The following is a 15941-nucleotide window of genomic DNA, read 5'->3' as shown; positions in this document are numbered from 1 at the left end:
AAGATAAAGGACAAATACTGACATTTAATGCAAACATAAAGAACAATTTCTATAATTCTATCACTTAAAAAACCGATTGAAAACAAATTTTATTTTTGGTTTTTATTGTCTTCTTTTAAATTTTAATTACTCTGTTATTGTTATTTCTTCAAGTTTTTTTTCTTATACCAGAGTAATTAAAAATGGAGTTTGATTTAATATCGATATTGGCATTGATATTATTTAGTCGGACGTGATTCTGTTTGCCAAAAATATAATTATACACAACAAAAATAACAAAAACAAATGCCGATACCGGCATTGGTACCGGTCTTCAGTCAAAATTGGTTCGGTTCTTGCAAGTACCGATAAAGTGGGACTTATATTGTTTCAGAAAACAATTTGTGAACTTTACCCTAGACACCATAAATAAACCCAAAAACATGACAAAATAGGTGCATAGTGTTTGCATTGTAAATAACACAACGTTTAATTTCTTAAAAGTTAAAACAAAACAAAGTATGAGGTTGGGTCTTATAAGTGTATGTACATTGTATAGCAGCTATATTGTATGGGGAAGATTCATGATTTTGTCAGTGCCAGCAAATTCTTCCGGTCCATGGCTAAAAACAAACAATATTAATCACATAAAACACGAACACAAACACAAACACAAACACAAACACAAGGGAAATCATTTACCTGAGGTTACTCAACGCTGACATCCGATAGAGACAGCTAAATACTAAAATATGCAACCCAATGGTGTAGAAGAACGCAAATGTTCGTGCATATCTGCCCAAATAACAATAAAACAAAATCAAAACAATTATACTAAAAAAATACTTACTAAAATAAAAACCGATTCTTACTTGTTTCCAAGAAGAAAACGGCCACTGGTAAGTGTAAATTTTGTCTCGTAAACCAAGCTCCTTATACCTTTGATCTTTTTCCTGACAATTAAAACAGCAAAATGTAACCTTTTTAGGATTGATTTCATATACACCCTAACAAACTTGAGAATTTTCATATATACCGGACAAAAACTAAATATATCATAAAATATACCTAGCTTTAATGAATTTTTTACTTAATGATCATTCTACCCTTTCCATTTTATTGTTATTAAACCTCAAATCAGATAATCAAACAAGCTATAATCGCATGATAATCAATCTAATATTTAAGATAACTATTTTACGGGTTAAAATTTAAAGTTACGTTAAAAACGGGGTACAAAAAATTTAAACAAAAAATGAGTAAATAAATATTTGAAGTTAAATATAGGCATATATGAAATCTTATAGTTTTAGAGAAACTAGGATTAAAATGGTCAAATATTAATTGTTTCTAATGAATTGAGTATATTTGATATTCTAACTACTTTGTAAGGGCATATATGGTATTTTCCAAATTTTACATGAAATGTTTCCATCTTTTTTAAAAAAAAAACTTGAACCAATTCTTTAGAATTTTACTTTTTGTTTTTAGCAAAAGAACCTTTTTAGAGAATGCTGCAAAAGGATTGATATCATCCTCGTATATTTTCTTATACTTTGATTCCACATCTGAGCTGAAGCCACTTTCAAGATCTTCAACTGATTGCTGCATGCAAACGCAAAAAGAAATTATTAAAAATTAAAGAAAGAGTAAAGTGACAAAATCATCCCCGAGGTTTTATTAGTTATGCGACTTTAGTCCAAAAAGTTTATTTTGTGCAACTGGACCATCGAGGTTTCCCACTTTCTGCCAATTACGTCCAAATCTTTAACTCTGTTTAATACCACCGGTAAATCAAGGGTAGATGCGTCTTTTTAGTTTGTTTAATATTTTTATTAATTGTTAAATAATAAATGATTATATCCAACCATTCATCATCGTCATATCATAACCTGCACCTAACCAGTCATCACACCAGCTAAACACCAACGCCACACCGGCACCTCCGGTGTCCCTCATCTACCCACCATCGAAGGTCGAGCAGATCTAAAATCTGAAAAACGATGGCTTGCTGAAGCGGGAAAGGCGAACAAGTCTGTTGGCTTCTTGAAGTCAGAATACCGAACAGACAGTCATCACAGATCCGGTACGGCTGTTGACACCGCCGCTAACCCAAACTTCCACCCCCCCCCCCCTGATTTGGTTGTTTTCCATGAACTAGTTGGTTTTTCGTCAATATTGCAGATCAAATTTGTTTCTTTTCACCAAACTTTGACGTTTCTTAAATCCTTTTCTGCTTGTATGGTTATTGCGGCCAGAAATGGTGGTGCTGCTGCTGCTGTTGGTTGAGGTGACAAGTGGTGGGGTGGGTCAAACATCTAAAGAGGTGTGTGGTGGAAGTGGCAGTGTTGTTGGTGCAGGAGGTTTCCGGAAGTTCCATTGATGATGGCATCCTTTCTGGAGATGGCGGGATTGGTCTTTCATCAGGAAAGTGAGTGCCGTCGGTGTTTGTGCAGGTCGTGGCGAAGGCCGCAGATGGTGGTATTGGTCGGAATTCGGAAAGAGTAAACGATTGCTCATATATATAAAAGTTTTTTTAAACATTAATTTATTCTTTGTATAAAAATACTTTAATTGCACATTCATACCTTAGTGAAAAGTCAATGTTACCCTTAACTTAACGATGAAATTAAACGGAGTTGACGATTTTGACGTAATTGGCAAAAAGTGAGAAACCTCGATAGTCCAGTTGCACAAAATAAACTTTTTGGACTAACATTGCATGGTTAAACAAACCTCAAGGACGATTTAAGCACTTTACTCTAAAAGAAAAAAATAAACAGATGATGTACAGCGCAAACACAATACCTTCCTTGATCCTCTAGAAACTACTTTCTCAAGATTGTAATCCTGAACGTAACGGATCTTTCCATAAAGTTTAACATTATCAGCTTTCGTCTTCTCCAGTTCACTTGTCAGCACCCCTATTCTCTCCTTCAACTGCCTTATTTCCTAATAAGGTCAAACAAGTCAAAATCTGTTTTGTTATAAGAAAAATACTAGTTTTCACTAACTTGCCCCTTTTGTTACTGCAGGCAAAAAAGCATACCTCTTCAGTCTCACGCAAACGTGCCCGAAAACGATCTCTTTGGTTGCATATCACCTTAAGCATTGAGTTTTGATCTTGATCAGATGAAGCATGCCTATGATCTGTGTTCTGTTGCATCGTGTTCAAATAATTTATCAAACACGAGAATCAAAATGATGTCACTGAAGCCACTTACTTTCTGTGTGGGCATCTGATGTGGTAAAAAATATATAAAAAATAAATAAATATTTCTCACAATTTGAATAGTTTTAAGGTTACTCTTTATTAGATATTACTTCAAATTAATTTATGTTTGTATTATATATAAGGTACGAGAATAAAAGTTAAAATATGCACATATAATAAAAGTTTAAATAATGAAACAAAGCTTTGAGATGTGCATGAAAAGTTTCGTGAAGTAATTTGCATGATTCAGTTTGGTTTATAAAACAAATAAATATATATATATATATGTGTGTGGTTCTTAACAAACAATAATAATACTAATGTGTGTGACGTTTTGATTTTGAGGAAATTCCACCGACCCATGAATTTGGGCAGGCCCACTTGAAAATGGATCTTGGAAGTCATGGGCAGGAGGTCACGAGAAGGAGTTGAAACTTGAAGGCTGCGCTAGGGGTTTTTTAAAGAGACCATCAAGTATTATTATGGGGAAGGCAGCAGCGAACAAAAAAATGGAAAATTAATTTATGGCATGTGCCGCAAAAAAAAAGGAAACACAACAGCGCAAGGAAAATTTGAAGGACACCTACCAGTCATCTAGGGGAGTAATTATTAGACATGAATTTGGCTACTATATATTTGATTTGGCGTTTATTATGATTATTATGAGTAGCTAAACTTGTTAGAACTACCAAGGTTTGGTTGATTGACGATACGGCTTTTTTTGGGTTTATTAAAGGACATATAATTGATTTTCTATTGTCAAGTTCATATTATTGTGATTTTATTCTATAATTGCTATTGAGTTTGTTCGATATTATATTTAATTAAACCCCGCGTGATTTTATATTTACATGAATCAGTTTTGTGTTTGGTTTAGGATTGCATGTTAGACTGATTACTTGGTGTTTTCGGTTGTTTGTGGTAGACGTCACCATAGAGTTTGATTGGTTAGAGTTGTTTATCTCAGTATTTCATCTCCTTTTAATCGGACCAAGACATTAGGAGTTGGTGTATCTCTTTGGTCTAGTTGATTTAGTTAGCCGTTGATCGTTCGGTTGTCTAGCCGTTGAATAGGTTAACTTGTAAACCGATTTATTTAATCTTTAATATTGAATTACCCCTTATTCCCTAGGTTTGTTAGGATTACGAATGTGATTTTGATATGGACCAAGTTATAAATCATTAGGGTACTTAAAAAATCAACCGTGATTTATCCTTCTTTCTAGACGTTTTTAGAGGTCGTTAGTAAAACTGACCGTGGGGACCTATGTTCCCTTATCATTGTCTAGTTAAATCATTTTTAGAACCCGGTTTCATGTATTCGTTGTCACCCATGTGTCATTGATAGTCGTTGAGATTCCTTACCTAGGTGATTCCCCTTCATCATATTTGAGAGCTCCGTTAGTGCCATTAAGTCCCGTTAAGTTTTCTTGTTAGTTTCGTTAAGTTTAGTAAGTTAGTTATATTAGTTTAAACAAAATTAATTAAAATTAAATTAACTATTTTCATTAGGCAGTACTTAGTTAGGGTTTAGTATCTGAGCCACCTCTAGCGTCCTTAAGTTCGATACCTGGATTTCCTTTCTCTTTGCTACACGCGACCTGTACACTTGCCGATTTTGTGAACTAGGTTAGGTTGTTTGGTTTTAAAGCTTAGTTGTGAATCGCATTTTATTTATATATATCCGCACATCAACATCTTAAATAATCAACTCTATACAAAAATTATGAAGTGAATTGCCATATTCGTTCATGTTATTTGGTCACTTTCTCCAGTTTCATCCAAATTCTTTTTTTTCCTGCCTGACCCTAGGGTTTCAAAAACATGCCATTTCCATTTGCCTTGTTAACCCCATCCAAAAGTACAATTAAGAGGGTGTTTGAGATTGAGTTTAGAAATGACTTGTTGGCTTTTTGGAAAAAAAAGTGTGGCATTGATAAAAGTGCTTTTTATTTTGGCTTTTTAAAAAAGGTTAAAAAGTTGTTTTCCAAAAGCCACAAAAACCTGGCTTTACAAATAGCTTTTGGTTTTTAGAACATAAAATTACCAATCTAACCCCACATTTACCCTACAATCACTCTCCAAACTATTATGTAATTCGTAAATAAAATGTATATTAAATATTTTGTAATTTTTTTTAATTATAATTTGTCCAAAAAAATTTGTTAAATATATAATATTATATGTAAAAGTAGTAAATGGTTTTAAATATATAAGAATGTCCTTTTTGGTCATTTTACACTAATAAGCTAAGTCGAACACTTTCAAAAATAAACAACTTATCAAGTTATTGGCTTTTCTCACCACAAAAGCTAATCCAAACACATTTTTTAAAAATCCTTTTGGAAAAGTTACAAGCCAATAAGCACTTTTGACAAAAAAAAGCACTTCTGGAGTTAAATAAGCAATCCCAATGACCCTCTAAATTGAGGGCTACTTATAGCTTTAAATGTCTTATTTAAAAACTAATTTGATAGATACAAAAAATAGGAAAGATGGCTTGATTCAAGAGGGGCTAGTCTCCTATTACAAACAAAACACTCATAATCCAAAAGCATAAACATCTCAAACCCTAAAGTATAAATAATGAAAACAAAGATAAATAACTCCTCTACTGTACTCGCATCTTGACTTTGACTTCCACTAATTAGCCCTTGACTTTGACTCCCAATAATTTAACCCTTGTCTTTGTCTTACTATAACTTAGCCTGAGTTGACTAACAGATGGGTTGCCCCAACCCATTGGATACTTATCATAACTAATAATTATTAACATTTTACTTGCGTGGTTATCAATTTAAGCCACATGAAAACCTCTTTAAACCCAACCCTAGCATCCCTTACCCCACCTTCTCTGCAAATATGGAATCTTCAAATCCAGCAGAACTGCGACCTGAAAATCTGCCCGGTATGCGACCAGAAAATCCGGCATCTTCACTTCTCCATTTCTCTCGTTTATTCTCTCGTCTGCAACAACTTGCAAATCTGACATCCGGGAGGGGGAAGGTCGCCACACCTCCGCGCTAGGAAATGCAGCATATGGGGTAAAGATTTAATGCTGCATACCTGTTTGTTATACAAAGGTATAGGGACAGTTGTACAAGGATCAAACAAGGGTAGTACACGAGTTACGTTGACCAGGGGTGACGACCAAAGACGTGTTATTGAGCATGACGACTGCTATTCTTTCTTGAAACGGGACCAATGGAGACGACTTTGGGGATTTAACCATCATAGGAACTCTACCTTAACTAGGATGACACCCAAAGCTAGGGGTGTTCATCGGGTATTATTCGGTTCAGCTTGTTTGAATTCAAAAATTTTCAGACCCTATCCGAAATCCAAATTAGGAATGTTCCTATCCAATCCTATGTCTAACTAGTTATGCTATCTAGAACATAGTTATGTTATCTATGTCTAACTAACAACAAAACATAAATGGAATACACTATCTATAGCCCTATTTGAGTATCAAATTAACAACCAAACTCAGACGGAATATACTCAAAATCCCAAATAACACACCAAGTTCTAACTTTTATTAATCAGCAATGTGACAAAGAGTGTAATAGAATGGAACGAATTTCACATATGGGAAAAGGGTTATTCGGTGGCTGGGTGTTGCTTCAGTGCAGTAGTGATTTTGGGTCTGCGTATGTTTTGGGGAAGAGAAGATACATGGGATCTGTTTTATTTGCTAATTAGAAAGGTGATATAAATTTAAATAGTTAATGTGTAATTAAGTTAAATTTGCTAGTGAGGGTATTTTGGTAATTTCACACTATCTTAACAGATCCAATTAACGAAGTTAGTGAGTCGGGCCTAAATGGCAAGAAAATGAAACCACGGTGCAGTCAGAGAGAAAAAAAGAATTTGGATGAAAGTGGCGGAAGTGACCAAACCACAGGAACAGATCAAACCACAGGAACAGATATGACGGTTTACTCAAGTATAATAAGAAAAAAGTAAAGATACCTCAGAACTATCTTTCACACCAGATTCTGAAAGATCCCAATCCTCAAACATATTACCTTTGCGATCATTGGAACTGTAACCCTGCATTACCAGTAAGGATCAGTGAAAAGGCCACCAAAGAATAGGATATAGGGACCTAAGTGTCCATTGTTCATGATATAAAAGAGTAATAATTACTGTATCATGCTGAGCAGGACCGAAGGAAAACTAACCTTTAATATATCATCTTCTAACTTCTGTATAAGCTTTTGTTGTTCGTTAATCTTTGATGTTAGTTCTGAAATCTTGATTTCAGATTTTTCTGCCAAACTAGTCTTTTCAGAGAGTTGAACCTGCGCCACAACACCAGTTAATTGATGAAGAGAAAAAAAATAGAGAGATAATATTATTACCTTTAACTGTGTGAGTTGATGTTCCATTTTGCGGTTCTTATCAAGAAGTAGAGACTCCAGTTTGCTCATCTCCTCCCCACTGGTAGCAACCTCCCAATCTTCAGCCTCGATTGAGTTATAGCCCACGGCCTACACATGACAAACATGGATTTACACATGTAACTTGAAGAGTGATATCATCATTAAAAGGTTGCAAAAATCAATAGGTGGGCCCTAGGCGGCCGACTGGGTAGTGGGAGTACTCGGGGAGAAGTCAAGTCAGACATGGTAAATATAAAGAAAATTAATTTTTGGATAATATATATATATATATATATATAATATATATAAATTTATATCAAAAAGGTAGTCTAGCCCGACTATTGACCGACTTTTAGAGAATCCTAGCCCGACTTTTAACCGGCTAGCCTGACTTTTAACCGCCTCCGACTAAACCAGACCGACTTGAAGCAAGTCTCCAAGGTAGGGGTCCGAGGACCGACTAGTCGGCCTTCGAATCCGTCTTTTACAACATTGATCATTAATAGTCTGTTATAACTTATAACCTGCAAGATTTTGACTTTCTTGCGCAGATCGTCTACTAATTTTTCAGTAGGCCTTTCTTGGAGCTCTTTCTTGATTTCCTCAAGAGCAACTTCCTGTTGATTAATAAAAGATGGAATCTTATGAGACATGAAATTGTTCTTAGAATCCTAAGTATATTTTGACAAGAAAACAGAAGCGCATGGTACCTTTTCATTCAGCAATGCATTCAACTTCTTGATTTCATTGATACGCTGTTCCCGTTCATTAGATAAGGTAGTTTCAATTGTGTGAAGTTCAGTATTTAGTTCAGAGATTATCTTTTCCTTGGCGGCTAATGAATTCTCTAGAATGCTATTTGAATCAGCATCATCGCTATCAAGTATATGAAAAGCAAAAATCAGATATAAATCATAGTATGAACTCTGGAAAACAGTTAATAAAATCACTAATAAATTGATATCAAGGATGAACTCTGGAAAATTAACACTTTGATGTTTAAATTAATCATCTATGTATAGAAGCTAAGCCAGATATTACATCTTTATCAAGTGAGATGATAATAACTTAATTTAATTGTAATATCCGCAGAAAAAGGTTGCAAAACGTCCATGATCTTAATTCATTCTTCTTTACAAACTTATTTAAACTCTTTCTGTTTGTGTATGGCACCTGAAAACATATTATTGCCATTTAACCATATGTAAAAAGTTATTTATTCCTTCTCTATCTACATCTACATTCATTTTCCAATGTGCTTGTATTATCTCTCATATACTAAATTACTAATCATTTAATGTTAGGAGCAATAATTTCTGGCTTATTACAAAACTTGATGGATATTACGATTTAGTTAGCAGCATAAGCACACAATAGCGGACATGGTTATTATACTACAAATGTGTACATAAATATATAAAAAAATTCGTAAACGTACTTCCAAAAAAAACAACCCTAAAGCCCTATTTATAAAATAAACAATGAAATAAAAGGAAACTGCCTATCCTAAACCGATACGACTAATTCAAATAAACTTAACAATCGGTATGTGGAAATTGGAAATCACTATTACTTATCCATTAAATAAAAAACCATTTATCATCATCTCTAAGTTATAACCATAATAATAAATAATGGTCACCTTCTCTTGGTATCATTGTCTACATTTGCCGATTGTAATTGTGAGCGTAGAACACCCTGCATGGTGTACAAGTATCATTATTAATTGAACAATTTAACCAATTTAAATCAAATTACACATACATAAAAGAAATACATAAGCTTGTATTAATTTTGAAGCCAAATACCTTCTCCCTTTCTAGACTGAGCAGACGACTCTGAGCCCTTTCAACTTCATCCATTAAAAGATTTACCTCAGTTTGCTTTGCTGCTGTATCTTCTTCTGCAATGCATAAGCATAAATAATGTAAATTTTTTATATGTGCAGTTTCAGTCAAGATGTTTTAGCAAATTGCTAATGTAAAATAAAATAATAACAAATATAATAATAATAATAATAATAATAATAATAATAATAATAATAATAATAATAATAATAAGTTACCCGATTGCGCTTGGTATTCAAACAATTTGCTTTGTGCAAGTTCATGTAGTTTCTGCATATTAGATACACTGTCTTGAGCCTGTCGCAATTGATCCTGCAATAGTTGCTCCCTGCATCAACAACAATATTTAATTTTAAATGTTAAAAATGGCATTAAATATATATTTCATATTAAAGAGCATTTTAGCCCTGCTTGCGGTGCGCACATATGATGTATATATGTGTGAACCCTCGGGTGGGCAAAAGTGAAATTGCACTAATTTTGACGTTATTTTACTAATCTCGTGAAAATAACGTTAAAAGTGACGGACGGTTAATCAGGCATCATGTAGTGGCGTTGATAGCCGAAGGACAAGGGTACATGCACCGATCAGCCGGTGTCCCGATGATTGAGTGCTATGTGCCTTATGTCCAAGGCTTGATGCAAAACTACTATCGAGCCGGGGGTCTCACCGGAAGCAGCCTCTCTATCCTTATGTGGTAGAGGTAAGGTTGTCTACGTCTTACCCTCCTCAGACCCTACCATAGCTTTGCTATTGGTGGGATATACTGAGTACGATGATGATGATATTAAAGAGCATTTCAAGAAGATAAGCTGACAAGATCGACCTTAAACACCTAAGATAATTTACCTTTCTTTCAAAAGCTCAAGAGTTTTCTGATTTTCTTCTGCCAGACTGCGTTGCTTCATCTCCACAATCTCCTTTACTTTTTCCTCCATCTAAATTTGTAAAAAAAAAAATTAATAATAATAATAATAATAATAAAATAAACTAAATAAATAAAAACATATAAAAACTTAGGAAGTGAACTTTAACAACACTTTCGTCTTCAGTAAATCTTGGTCTTTTTATTCAATAATTCAAGTTAACAAAAAGCCTTGTTGCAAAACAATTATATTTGTTAATGTAAGAGAGTAAATTGTACTAATGTGTCTTAAAGTGAAACAATGTACAAGTAATACCCTAATTGGCCTATGAAAGCGAGTGTAATACTAATCAGATAAACCTTTACATCATTTTAAGTACTACCCGACAATAGACTTCATGTACAATTGTCATGCAACCTAAAATAGATGGATTATTATCCTCGAGCAAATTTTCCCTATAAACTAGCTGGTAGGACAATTTAAATAAAAGTGATAACCTGTTGCTCCAGTTGACGTGTCCGCTCCTCTAGTCGTCGTATTGTTGCTTGTTGATTTTTTAGATGAGCAGCTTCTGTTCTAAATTCCTCAAGTTCAACTTTCATTTTCCTGTTCTCTGACTCTAGATCAGCTATTTTTACATCCTTTTCCTGCATATGGAATTACGAATAAGATAAACTTATAATCTAACATGAAAAATCATAGTTTTCCTGTAAATAATGCTCAATTTTTTTTTATTCTACTCAAGTATGTCTAGACATACCAAGAACATATGAGGTGATTAAGCTACATATCGCCAAGTAATCAAGGTACTAACATTGTGAATACCAAAATCTTAAACAAGATATTCTCCAAGAACTAAAAGAGGATAATTACGTATAACAACAGTCCATGTATGCAGCTTTGTGTGTACTGTGGACATCAAAAGGCCAAGACAAATAGCTAACGAGCATGATATCAAACAATTCCAGGATGATATAAATAATGATCATACCAACATTACCAAAACTATTTTCATCATTTTCTTAAACCTCACTACACAATATGCCTTTTATGACTATACTATCTCTCTCTCTCTCTCTCTCACACATATAAATATATAGGATTGGGATCATGTGAGAACTATTTTGAAATTGAGAACTTTGAGAACCATTTTGGACCACAAAAAACCCAAAAAAAATCATAATACAAAAAGAAACGCAAAAATAAAAAAGTAAAAAAACCAAAATTTTTATTTATCATCCCGATTTCATAAAAAAAATGTCTCAGTTTAGCTAAATTATACATATATGTATAATATGTACATACATGTTTTTTTATACACATATGTACAATTTAAGGTAAATGATAATGTATACATATGTGTACATTACGTAACTAGAGATTAAATGAAATTATACACGTGTATAATACGATTTTTTTTTATGAAACCGGAATAAAATATAAGAATTTTGGTTTTTTTACTTTTATAAAAATTTTGTTTTTATTGTTTTATATATATATTTTAAATATCTTTTAGAGGTTTTTTTAATGGTCCAAAATGGTTCTCAAAGTTCTCAATTTTTAAATGGTTTTCTTAGGATCCTTCCAGGGGAAGGATATTTTGAGAAGTTGATGAGTTTTAAGAACTTTAAGAACTTAATATGGACCACACATTTAATTAAATGAGTATAGAATATGTGGCTAAGATTAAATTTAATTAAAAAATGAATCAGGAAAGAGAATAAAGATTTTGATGATTACACACGTTTAAATGCTAGTTACACATGTGTAAAACTCGATTCGGTGTGTTAAAAAAAATTGAAATTGTTTTTACGTTACTTACGCTTACATATGTGAAAAAAAATTTAAAAAAAAAAATTTGTTATGTTGAGTTCTTTCGAGTTCTTAAAACTCAAAGTGATTCTCAAAAGAAATCAATCCTATATGAGAGAGAGAGAGAGAGAGGGAGAGAGAGAACCTTTTTTCTCAATTTTCATTATATTTCTAAAGAAGAGATATTATGCAAAGCCTATAAGACAACCACACAAAACAGGTTGAGATAAATTAACAATATTCTATCCATTTTAACATCTTTTATGAAAAGTCAAAGCAATATTTTAACTGATTTAGGTGATCTTCGAAACTAATGTGCCTCTTATGAGTGACTATACAAAAAAAGAATAACATAACACGAGTACTTCAAGAAAAGTACTTGAATTTAATATTGAAAGGTGATTGCTTGACCTTGCAATATTTTAACTGATTTAAGGCCTTAAGATTGATCTTCGAAACTAATGTGTCTCTTATGAGTGACTTATACAAACAAAGAATAACATAACGCAAGTACTTCCAAAATAAATAAATACTTGAATTCAATATTGATTAGTGATTTCTTAACCAGGCAAGTGCATAGTTGTCAATAGCGGTGATAGCGGGCGCTATAGCGCGCTATGTAGAGATGCGGCTATAGGCCGCTATATACTAAATATAGGTCATTTAGCGTGATTATAGCGGTATTTAGGGTTTTTTTTATATTTTTAATTTATTTTTTAATGTAAAAAATTGTGGAAACCTATTTTTTAGGCTTGTTTATCGACCAAACAGCTGCACCTTCCTCAAGTTCCATCGTAAAAGCGTATTTTGTGAATATAAACCCTAATTATTTGCTTAAAAATTTTCTACTCCTTTATCGCTAAATATGAAATAGCGGTCGCTATTTACCGCTATTCGCTACGTAGCATATAGGTGACCCATCGCTATTTACCGCTATTCGCTATTGACAACTATGGGAAAGTGTCATCTTTTGTTAAATAATTACTATTTATTCACTGGCTAAAGCATATGACATATACGATGATTTCGGTAATTTGACTAATTAAAAAATCGACTCATTTTGGTCCGAAACTACGTTGGTCTGACATCGTTTTGACCAGAACCTATTTTGGCCAGAACCCGGTTGACCTGAACCAAATTGAAGCTGTTTTAAATTGCCCGGTTCTGACCCGTGACACATTCTGACCTCAAGCCTGACCCAACCCGCCCGTTTTGCCAATCCTAATAATTTGGGCCCAAATAATGCTCATGAAAAGGTAATGTAGAGGTGGTGTCCAAATCTAAGAACCCAAAAGAAAACATTAAGTGTCACAGCTTGACAGATATAGCCCATGTAGGTAGTCTTTAACCTTTTGTTTGCATTGCTAATGCAGATCCAGTACAACTTGCTTAGGTAAGGTTTCCAATGACAAATGCAGTTATAAGAAAAACATGGGCCCTTGCCTTGTATTGAGTTAAGTTAATTTGCACAGGTAGAGTGATTCAACGGGCCTCTCACATAACTAACTTACCATGTGTAGTAACTATAAACACATAATATATTTATCTTATTAGATTAGACTAGTAAGCTTCTTCAAAAGTCGTTAAGCAAGCATAAGTGAAGTATGTATGCACTCACAGCAACGGAAGCAACAATGGGATAAGGGTCTGGAGCCTCATAAAGTTTCTGGTAGATATTAAGGAAAGCATTTTCTCCGAATTTGGCCCTCTTGGTAAGATTGTCAACCTCCTCTTGATAAGCGCGGAGTAAGGAATTGAACAAGCTTGGCTTATCTTCAGCAGGTGCTTTCTTGAAATCTAACAAATGAAATGTATAGATAGATAGATAGATAGATAGATAAGAGTGAATATCTTCAGCAGGAGGTTTCTTGTTTGTCAGTTACCTCTGGTGGTTTCTGCAAGCTTCCTGCGGTTTTTCTGGCTGTTTTCCTGATTTTCAGCAATCCGAAGCCCTTGTTCATCTAATATGCTTCTTTCCTTGTCCAAATCAAACTCTGCATTTCCAATTGAAAGGAACTGAGTGATAGATCTAATCTAAAGGAATGAGTTTATGTTATTGAAAATATCATAATAGATAGATCTGTTTGTTTGTTTGTTTGTTTGTTAGTAGACAATATGCAACAAGTAACTAAGTAAGTAAGAGATAAAGAAAGAAAGAAAGAAAGAAAGGTGACCGACCTCTCCAGAAATTAGCAACAGAAGGAATGGAAGAGGAGGACTTGTCTCTCTCTTGAGACGATGCCTCCATTAGATTAGTATTCGATCGATCGGCAATGATTTGATAATTAGGGTTTATTTATATTATTATTATTATTCGATGCGTGATATGATTGATTTCAGGTGCTGGAATCAATGTTTTCGATGGTAGATCGATCGATCTCTCTCGGTGCTGAAGTGATGAAGATTTCACGGACACTCACTTTGTACCCTTCTTCTTTTTGTATTTACCATTCTCACACCCACCAAACACTATGTTTCCGAGGTTTGTTTAAAAAAAGAAGAAAAGAACGAGGATATAAAAGAAGTGGAAAAAAAGAAAGAAAAAAAGATATGATTTTATTTTTTTGTTCTCAAGTTTAGAAATAAAATTAAACATTTTACGTGTTTTCGAGTACGAAAGAAAAGTAAAGAGTCACATTTTTACCATTATATCCTCTTACTTAAATTAAAAAAAATGTATTTGAGATAACAATTTTGGGCTTGAGTTTGATAAATATAAGACTTCTCAAAACTCTTATTTAAGACTTATCAAAGCTCTTATTTTGTTCTCGTGATTCTTCATTATATAATTGTATACAAACACCATTATGTGATTATCCTTGTATGGTCCGAGTCAAATGAACAAAAAAGGTAGCTAATGTCACAGTTACCAAATGAAGTTCTAGTTCAATCACGTGTGATTAAGAAAACTCATATATTACTACAAATTCCTATTAAAAAATATATAAGTTTGGATTATTACATATTCTCACGGTAACATAACTACTACAAATTCATAGTTCGACTACAATGAACAAAAATAAAAAGAAATGACAATATCAAACATTATATTTACAAACTGAACCATCAATTTAAAAGCTAGGTATCTCCTCCCATAACACACACATATGTTAAGGGCAATACAAGTTAACTCAATTTGACCAAATTTCAATGCCATGATCATAGGCATCTGCATACCTCATGAACCAAATTTTTACAATAGTATGATGGAGATTAATCAGCTTTTTAAGTCAATCAGTGTGATCATAATTTGAGCTACCTGTGTTCATACACGTTCAACATCAGCTTACCTCTTGAAAGTATAAATTCACCTAGTGTCATAATGTCACACCCCAAAATCGTTAATTTAACAACGGAAGACTTAACTACGTTAATTTGGGTGGTGGCAGACGTTGTTTAGCCAATAATACGCAAACACGACATTTATACAAGTTGGACATTTATTTATAAATATAAAATCATTGTACTGAGTTTAGGACACATTTATTAAAATAACATCTTTGTCCAACTTTTTCGGCTCGAACATGACACCTGTTTTTCCCACATTCCTTCACAAAGCTTCCATCATAGCTATCTGAAAAACACGTTTAAAATTTTGTCAACACAAAGGTTGGTGAGTTCTCAATTTATAAACCATATTTTGAAACTGTGGTTTATCAAATTATATATATATATATATATATATATATATATATATATTTCAAGTCAAAGCATTTCTTTTATAAGTTATTTTCATAGAATTACTTCGGCCTTTACCGGTACGAAGTCAACTTTCGTTTTAATTGCGAAAACGTATGAATATAAGATTTTTAATCCAAAATTGTGGCAAATCAT

At 33.3% G+C, this 15941-nt stretch overlaps 1 pseudogene across 1 annotated transcript; it reads right to left on the bottom strand.

Annotated features, from left to right (window-relative positions):
* Positions 1-423: 423 nt before the first annotated feature.
* LOC143594879 (protein CASP-like) lies at positions 424-14380 on the bottom strand (annotated as a pseudogene). Its single transcript, XR_013146423.1, has 19 exons — positions 14286-14380; positions 13991-14101; positions 13726-13904; positions 10793-10942; positions 10279-10367; positions 9647-9756; positions 9390-9484; positions 9224-9279; positions 8292-8457; positions 8106-8198; positions 7561-7689; positions 7381-7500; positions 7169-7249; positions 3029-3136; positions 2788-2931; positions 1480-1584; positions 852-932; positions 682-774; positions 424-602 (listed from the first exon to the last, which is right to left on the bottom strand). The product of XR_013146423.1 is annotated as a protein CASP-like (transcript).
* Positions 14381-15941: the final 1561 nt, after the last annotated feature.

The sequence above is a fragment of the Bidens hawaiensis genome, unplaced genomic scaffold (assembly GCF_021521415.1).
Source record: "Bidens hawaiensis isolate Kalapana, Puna unplaced genomic scaffold, B.hawaiensis_p1.1 tig00044279_1, whole genome shotgun sequence".
NCBI lineage: Eukaryota > Viridiplantae > Streptophyta > Magnoliopsida > Asterales > Asteraceae > Bidens > Bidens hawaiensis.
Note: the sequence above shows the minus strand (reverse complement) of the source record. Positions and strands in the feature narration are given on the sequence as shown.